This window comes from Heptranchias perlo, unplaced genomic scaffold (genome assembly GCF_035084215.1).
Source record: "Heptranchias perlo isolate sHepPer1 unplaced genomic scaffold, sHepPer1.hap1 HAP1_SCAFFOLD_44, whole genome shotgun sequence".
NCBI classification, from domain to species: domain Eukaryota; kingdom Metazoa; phylum Chordata; class Chondrichthyes; order Hexanchiformes; family Hexanchidae; genus Heptranchias; species Heptranchias perlo.
In genome coordinates, this window is record NW_027139453.1 from 6,261,680 (window position 1) to 6,269,587 (window position 7,908).

Sequence of the window (7,908 nt, forward strand, 5' to 3'; positions counted from 1 at the left end):
ATCACTCCCAGAGACCCCCAGGATGAGTTAATAAAATAACATAAGCATCCTGTAAATATTACAGTTGATGAACAGACACCCTGTACCAACCACAACATTGCCAGAGAATTCCAGTAAACAATAACATACTGCTAATGATTCATGAATATTAACACACCGATAGATTACAGAGCTTAATATTAACACTCTCACTGAGACACTCTGTACTTCAATAGCCACCGCCAGAGACACCATGTGACCTGTAAAAGACTCCCACTGATCTCAGGAATATTAACACCATGACAGAGATATTGGTGAATATTAACAACAATAACTCGCATTTATACAACGCCTTTAACGTAGTGAAACATCCCACGGCGTTTCACAGGACCGATTATCAAACAAAATTTGAGTCCGAGCCGCCTGAGGAAATATGAGGACAAGTGACCAAAAGCATCGGTAAAGAGGTAGGTTTTAAGGAGCGTCTTAAATGGGGAACGGACGGGTGAGAGGCAGAGAGATTTAGCGAGGGCATTTCAGAGGTCAGGCAGCTGAAGGCATGGCCGCCAATGGTGGGGCGATGAAAAGCGTGGGAAGGCAAGTGGCCAGAATTGGAGGGGCGCAGAGATTTCGAAGCGTTGTAGGTCAGGGAGCACATCGGGTTGATGTGAGAACGGGACTTGATTCGAGTGAGAATTTGTGCAGCAGAGTTTTGGATAAGCTCAAGTTTGCAGAGGGTTCAAGGTTGGAGGCCGGCCGGGAGAGCATTGAAGTAGTTGAGTCTCGAGGTAACAAAGGCATGGATGAGGGTTTCAGCAGCAGATGAGCTGAGGCAAAGGGTGGAGACGGGCGATGTTACAGAAGTGGAAGTAGGCGGTCTTGGTGATGGAGAGGACATGGGGTCAGAAGTTCATCTCAGAATCAAATAAGGCGCTAAGGTTGTGAACGATGTGGTTCAGCCTCACACATTGGCCAGGGAGAGGGATGGAGTCACTGTCTCGGGAATCGAGTTAGTGGCAGGGACCGAAGACAATGGCTTCGGTATTCCCAACGTTTAATCGGAGGAAATTTCTTTTCATCTAATACTGGATGACGGAGAAGCGGCCTGACATATCAGAGGCAGTGGAGGGGTCGGGAGAGGTGGTGGGGATGTGGAGCTGGGTCTCGTCAGCAGCCTGAACTGGTTCTTCCCGGACTGAGCAGGATTACTATTGCAACAACACATCATTAGTGATGTGAAACTAACCTGTCTCACGACGGTCTGATCGGAGCTAACGTTTAATATTAGTGTGTGAACAATCCAGCGCTGGGTGAAGTCTACATCACAATGATAGGAACAGCCGACATCGAAGAATCAAAAAGCGACATCCCCACGAGCGCCGGATCGCCACAGGCCGTCTGGAACCTGACGTTTTGTTTTCGGATGATGTCGGCGAGGGGCAGCATGTAGAGGAGAAATAGGCGGGGCCAAGTGGAGATCATTGGGGGATTTCAGAGGTAAAGGTGTGAGAGCGGGAAGAGAAGCCATTACAGTTGATTCTCTGACTACAACTGGAGAGATAGGAATGGACCAGGCGAGGGCAGTCCCACCTCGACAAAGAGTCAGCGGAAAGAGCGAAGCAAAGTCAGAGGGGGAGAGGGAGACACACAGGATCGCCCGTCGGCTCCTTCCAGCCACCTGAACACATTCCCGACCTCATAACCCCCATCCCAATCTCTCAAGAGTACACGGTAGCACGGTACACGGTAGCAGAAAATTACAAAGAAACATTTGTAGATCAAGTGAGTGGGCAAAACTGTGGCAGGTGGACTTCAAAGCAATTAAGTGTGAGGTCATCCATTTTGGACCAAAAAAGGGTCGTTCCGAGGATTTGTTTAAATGGCTATCGTTCCCTTGAGAATAGAAGATTCTAATTCTAATAGAAGATCTGATAAAAGTGTTTCAGATGATAGAGAGGAATTGTTTCCTCTGGTGGGGGAGTCCAGAACAACGGGAATAATATTAAAATTAGAGCCGGGCCGTTCAGGGGTGAAGTCAGATAGAACGTCTTCACACAAAGGGCAGTGTAAATGTGGAACTCTCGACCCCAAATGCTGTTGAGGCTGGGGATCCATTGAAAACTCCAAAACTGAGATTTATAGACTTTTGTTAGGCACGGGTGTTATGAGTTATGGAACCAATGCGGGTCGATGGAGTTAAGATTCAGATCAGTCATGATCTAATTGATCGAAACAGACTCGAGGGGTTGAATGGTCTACTCATGTTCCTATGTTCCTATGTCCCTATGTTCCTATGTTCACATGTAACTATGTTCCAATGGAGGAGCGGTGGAAATGATTATCCGAGGGGACGGTGCTGGGCCCACATCTCCACTCCGTATATGTAGACTATTTGGATTTGGGAATCGGGAGCACAATCCGAACATTTGCTGATGAAACAAAATTAGGAGTTTTGACAACCAGTAACGAAAATTTAAATGAGTTCAAGAAGACAGTGATGGTTTGGACTGAAATGGATTGACAGGTGGCAGATGCCGTTTAATGTGGAGAAGTATGAAACACATTGAATAATGGTGCGGCAACACCTCGAATTAAAAATTTCCATCTTCGTGTTAAAATCCTTCCAGGGCCTCGTCGCTCCCTATCTCTGTATCCTCCTCCAGCCCTATATCACCCACCCCCTCCCGCCCCCGCCCGAGAACTCTGCACTGCTCCAATTCTTGCCCCTTGTGCATCCCCGATTTTCATCGCTCCACCATTGGCGGCCGTGCCTTCATTTGCCTGGGCCGTAACCTCTGGAATTCCCTCCCTGAACCTCTCCGCCTCTCTACCTCTGTCTGCTCCTTCAAGACGTTCCTTAAAATCTACCTCTTTGACCAAGCTTTTAGTTAACTGTCCTAATGCCTCCTTATGTGGCTCAGTGTCAAACTGTGTTTGATAATGTTCCTGTGATGCGACTTGGGAAGTTGTGCTGTTTTAATTGCGGTCTATAAATGCAAACTGTTGTCGATTATAGATATAAATCATAGACTTACAGAATGGTTACAGCACAGAAGGAGGCCATTCGGCCCATCGTGCCTGTGCCTGCTCTTTGTAAGAGCAATCCCTTTAGTCCCATTCCCCTGCTCTTTCCTCGTAACCCGGCTATTTTTTACCCTTCAAGTATTTATCCAATTCCTTTTTGAAAGCCACGATTGAATTTGCTTCCACCGCCCTTTCAGACAGGACATTCCAGATCATAACTACTCGCTGTGTAAAAAAGCTTTTCCTCCTGTCGCCTTTGGTTCTTTTGCCAATCACCTTAAACCTGTTCCCTCTGGTTCTCGACCCTTCCGCTAATGGGAACAATTTATCTTTATTTATTTCATCTAAACCCTTCATGATTTTGAACACTTACCATCTCCTTTCAACCTTCTCTGCTCGAAGGAGAACAACCCCAGCTTCTCCAGTCGATCCACGAAACTGAAGTCCCTCATCTCTGGAACCATTCCAGTAAATCGTTTCTGCACCCTTTCGAAGGCCTTCGCATCGTTCAAAAAACGTGGTGCCCAGGATTGGAATGTGACCGAACCAATGTTTTATAAAGGTTGAAAATCCGGGTTTGTTTGAAAGACTGTGCTTGCGCGGGGAGCAAAGCGCCAAATGGCCGAGGGGACCTGTTTGTTCCCCGAGTCCATCACAGCCTCAGACTGACGAAAGGAAGGGGAGGTTCGTGATGAAATTGGCGAAGAAGTAGTTATTGAGTCGATTTTGAAGGTAGGAGGGTCACTTAGCAAGGTCACTTTTCCCAGTTCTGCCACTTCGTTTGCTATTTACAAACCGTTTGTTTATTTAATGTTTAAATCAGTAGAGCCTAAATTAAACTTGTCTCTTCTCTCCGCTTACACTGAATGGCCCGCCGCGTGTTCTTGTATTGTATATTTTTGATTAAGGCTCGGTTTTACGATAAATCGATGGATGTCAAAACCTGCCGTGGATGGAGGTCGGGTTGATTTTCTGGAAGGGGCAAATCTCACAGGGCAGGAAAAAGGACCTCCAGCCGAATGCACAGAAAGAACTCCGTAAGTGAATAAAAGTGACAAAGTCTCGAGTGTGTTTTGAACGGCCCTCTACAGAAGTAATCGTGACCTAAACACTGCGCTTTAGGCCGCTCGACCACCGTAATCACAGGATTACTGAAGGCAGCCTTCCTGACTGAAATCTGTGCGTGAGAGTTCGTCCTGAATCGGTCCTCTTCCGTGTGTGGAGGCCCGGCAGGCGGTTGGCAGACACGGTTCGGAATGGGACTCGCTTCACTCCGGCATCAGCGGTCGGTTTAGAAACTGCTCTGTCTGCTGCTGTTATCGGCCTCCCACACTCTGGGTGCTCCGCGGAGGTCGGTCCTGATTTATTTCTTCTGGATCCGGCTCCAACTCTTTACTGTTGACGGGAGCGCGTCTGGTACCAAGTGAGTCAGAACCGTGTGCAAATCACGACCCGAGTACATCGACTCGGGGACTGGCGATTAGTTTTATATTGGGTCACTGTTTAAGGTTTGGGCTGTTCAAATTTTGTGTAATAGTAATTATCATAATTAATTCCAGCTCCTCCTGCTCACTGGTGCTCGGTGCTTCACCCTGTGAGATACCTTCAGTCTCACTATATACATCCTCTCGAGAGGGTGCATCTGGGCTGGTGATGGAAATGGTGAATCGGGTGCAGCAATAGAGGCTTCGGAGTTACCAAGCTTAATGACGTATCCTTACTTCTTTAAATGGTGGGAGACCTTACAATTAATAACAGCTTATATTTATATAGCGCCTTTAACATAATAAAATGTCCCAAGGAGCTTCACAGGAGAGTAATCAGGTAAAAATTGACACAGATCCACAAAAGGAGATATTCGGACAGGTGAACTAAAAATTAGTCAAAAAAGGTAGGTTTGAAGGAGCGTCATAAAAGAGGAGAGAAAGGCGGAGGTGTTTAAGTCGGGTATTCCAGAGATATGGGCCCAGGCAGTTGAAGGCAAGGCCGCCAATGGTGGAGCGATTAAAATCAGGGGTCCACAGGAGGCCATAATTTGAGGAACGCAGTGATCTCGGAGGGTTGTAGGGCTCAGGGTGGTTACAGCGATAGGGAGAGGCGAGGCCACGGAGGGACCTGAACACAAGGATGACAATTTTAAAATCGAGCATTGACGGACCGCGAGCCAATGTAGGTGAGCGAGCACAGGGGTGATGCACAGTTTAAAAGCTAAGTACCGTATACAGGATTGGAGGGACAGGGCGACTCGGGATAATTGTCCTGGAGCAGTGAGAATATCTCTCGAGCTTTCAGATATTCAGTAGATGAAAGTGGCAGTGAGATGAGATCTGTGTGTCAATTTATCCTGGCATTTGCAAAATCCATCGTCTCTCAATGACCAATAAGCGTTATATTTTCCGTCGCTGTATTTGCTTCGAACATATAATTCCCCGGCATCTGGAGGTGCAGACGAAGATGGATTAAAATAATAGACAGAAGCGGAAGGAGGTGGCAGGTGAAACTGGCAGAATATGTGAGTGTCACTTGATACAAATAAGGCCTGAGAGGCCAGCGTTGCCTTGCACCTTTCCAATGAGTTGCGTTGATCAGGTTGGTGGGTTTGGGAAATGGAAACAGTTACACCAGCAGCTTGTGATAGAATTTCCCCTCACTGTCCATTCCATGTTCATGCCAACTGGCACTTGGTGCTTTCATTCTCTGAAAACGTATTTCTTGTTCTGACAGTAAAAGCCAGCTTGTCTGGGGCGAAAGTGACCTGAATATCAAAGGAACAATTCGGAAAAGCAGCGTTGGTCGGCTTGAAAGCAGTAAAATTGCAGTCGGTTCCCTGGTGGTGATCATTCGGATGCAGGTCGGGTAGGTTTTCTGGAAGGAACATAGTAACAAGACTGAAAAATGACCTCCAGCCGAAAGAACCAACAATTGTTCCATCTTTGTAAAGGACCTGCCTGAGACTCTTGACTCCTGGGTGCAGTGGTCAGATTCTCTCATTTCCAGATTAAAACCGCTCCGCCGCCCTATTCCCGTAGCCCTGCAATTTTTTCCTTTCAAGTACATTCCAGTTCCCTTTTGATGACCATGATTGAATCTGCCTCCACCATTCCCTCGGGCAGCGCATTCCAGGTCCTCACCACTGGCCGGTGAAAAACGTTTTTTCTCATTTCACCTTTGGCTCTTTTGCCAATCACCTTAAATCTATGTCCTCTGGTTCTTGACGCTTCTGCTAATGGGGACAGTTTCTCTCTATCTACTCCGTCTAGCCCAGAAATCCGTGTGCTGTTTGAACCGCTTCCTTATCCTCCCTGCCACCTTCAATGATTTGTGCACATAAACCCTCAGATCTCTCTGTTCCTGTGCCGCTTTTAGAATTGTGCCCTGTAATTTATATTGCCTCTCCTCGTTCTTCATACCGAAAAGCATGACTTCGCATTTGTTTGCGTTAAATTGCATCTACCACGTGTCCGCCTATTCCACCAGCCTGTCTATATCCTCTTGAAGTTTATCACTTTCCTCCTCACTGTTTACTACCCTTCCAAGTTTCACTGTTTATCTGACAGTAGAACACTAACCGATTAATTAAATACTTATTGATTAACTCTGCACTCTTCCTCGCCTTGTTTTGAGGCTTCCTTTATAAGGAAAAGCTCAGGAAGTGAGGTGGCATCTTTGGAGGAAGAAACTGAGTTAACGTTTCAGGTCGAAGACCTTTCGTCAAAAGTCTTGACGAATTTTCACTTTAATTTTAGATTTGCAGCAACCGCAGTATTTTGCTACAAAGAACCGAGATTGGGTTCACGGAAATCAGAATTCTTCATGACAGACAAGGTCCGAAGGGAGGATTCACTGGTTCCAGGAGAGCTGACTCACTGTGACATGGATATTTCTGCAGTGAGCGACACCAGACTCTTTCCTTTTTTCCACAATGAATGTCGCTCCCTTAATTTTATTCACATTCCAACAGGTTTCTGTGGATTTCTGAGCGATCAATGAAGGATCGCGCAGCGCTGCCTCCGTTAATAACAACAGTTCCAAGCCGCATTTCGAATGCAGCAACAAACCCATCAGTTTCTCGCTGTTCCCCAGCTTCCGGAGTGAGTGAGGCCGCGATGGTGCAATATTCAGACCGCCTGTCCGGCCTCGCTGATGTAATCACCCGCTGCCGACGGAAAGCACCGAATCCAGTCTCAGTCCGCGCGTTACTGCCCCTCCCCAAGAAAAAAATATATCACGGCGCGACCAAACCTCCCCATACACCGAGATCAGGCACATGAAAATCCGAGAAGCTTGGACCCTGGTCACTCGGTCTCCCACCAAGATTCACCGAGAAACAGAGTGAAAATGTCATTGGCCCACTGCGGGAAAATCAGTATCAGCAACACTGTTCTTTCGGAGTCAGGATGGCCGAGCGGTCTAAGGCGCTGCGTTCAGGTCGCAGTCTCTCCTCGAGGCGTGGGTTCGAATCCCACTTCTGACATTTAGTCCTTCACACGCACGAAACTGTTCTTTGGGCTGGAGTTGATTTTTACGAGGGGTTTTAATGGAGTTATGAAGAAGAAATTGTTTACACTGGCAGGAAGGTCGGTGACCAGAGGAAACAGATTAAAGATAATTGGCCAAAGAACCAGAGAGGGGAGGTGAGGAGAAATTCCGTTTACGCAGCGAGCTGTTATGATCTGGAATGCACTGCACGAAAGGGTGGAGGAAGCAGATTCAATTGTGACTTTGAAAAAGGGAATTGGATAAATCCTGGAAGGGCAAAAACTTGCAGGACTGTTGTGAAAGAGCAGGGGAGTGGGACGAATTGGAGAGCCGACATCGCCATGATGGGCTGAATGGCCTCCACCTGTGCTGAAAGATTCAACGAACGGTGAGGTGTAAAACTCCCTGCTACCAGAAGATGGCACC

At 47.1% G+C, this 7,908-nt stretch overlaps 1 non-coding gene across 1 annotated transcript; it reads left to right on the forward strand.

Moving 5' to 3' along the window:
• The first annotated feature begins 7,394 nt into the window (after nucleotides 1-7,394).
• On the forward strand, nucleotides 7,395-7,477 carry trnal-cag (transfer RNA leucine (anticodon CAG)). The gene has a single exon. It is a non-coding gene; the product is annotated as a tRNA-Leu (tRNA).
• The last annotated feature ends 431 nt before the right edge of the window (nucleotides 7,478-7,908 follow it).